Raw genomic sequence first — 3,946 nt, 5'->3', positions numbered from 1 at the left:
TATACTCGCGCACGGTGTCACAGACCGGAAATTCAACTTCTCTGTAATGTTGACATTGTGTATTTTTCAGGCTTTATTGGCATTTATTTTAGGAAGAGGGTATGATTAAATGAAAAAAACTCCAAATACTTTTTGTTCGTCTTTATTATGTTTTAATAGTCATCTAATTCAGCCTCCTCAAAACAGAGTATTTTAGATACTCCAACACAAATAACTAAATTCGAAACTTTCACTGTTATTAATTAAAAGCAAGCAACTGAATATAATTCATGGAAGTATAAAGAGCTATAAAATAACATGAAAACGTATTAATCGATTGTGGTTTCATTGGAGTAAGAATCAGAACATAGCATAACCGCATGCTCGAAACAAACATATATTTTACATTTCATGCAGTTGTTGTGGGTTTTTGTCGGGTCTATTATCGAAGAGAAGTACGTATACCGACCTTCTAGATAATCACCAGATAATAAAGGTTCTGGAATCTAAAGTTTGCATATTTCTAATAAATTTTGTCTCTGTATTCTTCGTAAACTAAGAGTTAATGCCTTTTTATAGATAGTGCATAAAAAGATGACATAAAAGGATTTCTAGGAACTTGCTTTTCTTTCTCTTGTTTTCTTGTTGATATTGTTCATTATAAAACAATATCCCCGAAACTGTAACTGTTAAAAATTACCATAAGCCACCGATTAGTTTAAAGTTTACTGTTAACAATTCTTCCACAAATGAAATTCTTTCACAAGTGTGTATATGTATGACCATTATATTTAGCGAATAACTATACGAAAGTCAAACATTTATATTTTACTATTGAACGTATGAATCTAACGACGAATATATCGGCGAATAGTTAATATATGGATCCGTTCAATCCAGTTACTGAAATCAAATATGAATAGTCCGGTAATGATCTTATGCATTATATATAATAAATATTCCACGCCACTAACAATAATTTATTCATTTCATTCAACAATATTTTAGAATATGAAAAAAGGCACTTGTCCCAAAAAGTTACTCGCGTCGGTGTGTCAGACCAAAAGTGTTAAAAAAGTGACACACGTCCCCTTTGTACCAACACATGCGATACGCTAAACGATGACGAACGACGAATAACGAAGCTAGAGAGAAACGCAAAGTCGTAGTGTTGATATTTTCTGAGAAATGAACGAATTATTGATTTCTCGGTCTGACAGACCAATGCGCGAGTATAGGAGTGTTAAGAACAACATAGAATGTTAGCTGGAATCTAACATAAATAGATAGCTATTCATTGATAAGGTTAGATTGGATAGGAGATTTTTTGATTCGTATGCGATTTATATGTTTGAAATTTAGCGGGGAAAGGTAAGGTGATTCTTCTTTGAAAGTCGCAAACTGTATGTGAAAATATGGTTAGCGGCCGACAACAGTATATGTAATAATTTTATGCGCACAAAATATGTGCAATTTTTCATATTTTCTGTTTGGACAACACACAGGTTCCATGTAAGCCATGTTTCATAATGGTTCATAAAAAAACAGCAGCAATTTTCACTAAAAATCAATAATACAAACAATCACGATAACATGTACACGCAATAGACCAAGCAAGGGATTAAAAGCTACGAAAAAATTTTTTTCTCAACTCCCTCATTAGATTTTATTTTTAGCGAATTCATGAATCATTCCAGCTTCCCCAGATTTTTTTAACGCAGAATTGAAAAAGATACATTAAATTGAAAATATATAGCTTTGCCTTTAGAACTACGAAAGTCTAATTTTAGTTTTTAATCAAAAATTGAGTATACATCAACAAATTAAACCATGCGTTACATACATTTTGCTCGTAATTGACAATATCGCTTTATTTTTCTTACAAGCGTTCTCGTTATATTTATCCTTTCCGTCCAGCGCAAATCAGTTCAGCTGCACTCGTTCGTTAAATCAGTTCACTCGCAAACAGTTCGTTCACAAACAGTTCACACCCAAACAGGGGTGGCATTTCGCATTTCGAAAAAAGTGATTTTTGTTCGTTTTGACCACTTTTGCCATTATTAATCTCGAAGTGAGCTCGCAACGAGCGAAATGAATAAGGCAGTAGTATAGCGAATTCGTTTTTGTTCAGTTTCAACCCTAGTGCCGCACTAACTGCTGTCAAAACGTTTTTTTATTCACTCAGTGTCGCACTAGTTCGCCCCGAAAGCTGTTAGTTTCGCACTGAGATGTTTCACGGGTTGGCACTCGGGTTCACCAATACAACTATACTGAACTGTCGAGTTCCGAGAATTGTTTTGGAAAATCTGAAAATAAAGACTATGAAAATGGAAAACCTGCTGCTTTTGCTTTTGTATTTTTGGAATCGTAATCCAATTCGGATTCTGATTTTGAAGAGTATATTCGAGTAGACAGCATTAAGCTACGTGTTCTTTCATTGGGAGGCGGAAATAATGATGGATATTCAGGTGGAATAAACCTGCTTTCAAAATCATGATCTAATGATGATTTTATATTATAATAGTAATTGTTACGGACCCAGTAAAATTGAAAATAATAAAAAGATAGGAGCGCTTCCAGGCGCAATGTAAATTTTGATATTGTAGCGCATTTGGCAATTATAGAGAAGAACAAATTTATTTGTAAACAGATTCAGGCGAGCATCTGTTTTGACTCAGCCTGGGTCTGTATGAGATAAGCGCAACAGGCGCAAATAAAAATCAATACCAGCGAAAAGGGACTGTTTCTCTTCCGTCTTTAGCTTCCAACAAGATTACCGTGCCAGATGTTTTTACATCCGAGCCTTATGAGTTTAGATAAGACCCAAGCGAGAGCACCGGGCCACCCAAGGGGTGCTAGTTTGATCAAGTGCGGCCCAGACCGGGAGCCAGACAAAAATAAATATTTAATGACGGCAATTAGCAAAGTTAGGTTTGTGCCTTATCGCATGAAATGTGCGAAGGGCCGAAAAAGGAAAAGGCGTGTAAACCACAGCGTTTATTTAGATTCCCATGTGGGAGTCAAAACCTAATTGCTAACCGCATGGTCTCGCGCCTTATCGCTTGAGAGCGAAGGACCGAAGACCAAATAGGACGCTAAACGCATGCGTTTAAGCGATAAGCGGCGTAAATTTATGACGCACGCAATTTAGGGCATATGTTTGTTTGGGACTCTACGCGGTGGCGTAGTGGAGGAAGAGAAACAGAAATTCTCACGCTGGTAGATTAGATTAGGACCGCACAGAACAGGCGGGAAAAATAATCAGGCATATGTTTTACGATAGGCGTAAACATGCGCGAAGCGCACTAATTTGTTTAGGACCCGTCCTCTTCGGCGCACCAGAGATAAGCGCGAATGACGGGAGAAGCATAGGGCCACAAACAAGTGGAAAAGGTTCCATGTGGTAAATACAGATAACCGATGTGTTTCGGCTATCTGAGTAGGAAACAGCTGGGAAAAATCCCACGCTGAGAAATTCGAGGGCAGATAACCACGTGGTTGGTTATCTGTGAGAATAGGAAAGGGAGATTGTTCTCTCCCTTAAAAATTGTATATATAGTCTAAGTCAGGACGGAATGAAGTCAGTCCAATTGTTGAGTCCATTTCAAAATTCAAATCAAACAGTTCAAATCAAACAGTTCAAATCAGAAGTCTAATTCGTTAGTTCAAAATCAAAGTTCGTAGTTCAAAGTTCAATTCGTGATCCGAAAATCCACCAAGCGTTGACAACCAGGCGTCACGCATCAGAATCCGGATACACCCAAGCGTTGGCAACCAGGCGCCACGCTATAAAAGGTATAACCAAAAGGAACAAATCCCAATCCGAAAAGCAGACCATTTGCTTCGCTTCACCGGACCGCACTGGAGCCGGAAGAGGTTGAAGTTTTGTGGCTGCCCTAGCCGGGATTTGTTCACGCAAAGGGGCTTAGCCCATAAGAGACCAACCAAGTCCAGGGAAATAGATCCC

This window comes from Toxorhynchites rutilus, chromosome 3 (assembly GCF_029784135.1).
Source record: "Toxorhynchites rutilus septentrionalis strain SRP chromosome 3, ASM2978413v1, whole genome shotgun sequence".
Lineage (NCBI taxonomy): Eukaryota > Metazoa > Arthropoda > Insecta > Diptera > Culicidae > Toxorhynchites > Toxorhynchites rutilus.
This window is presented reverse-complemented; position numbering follows the sequence as displayed.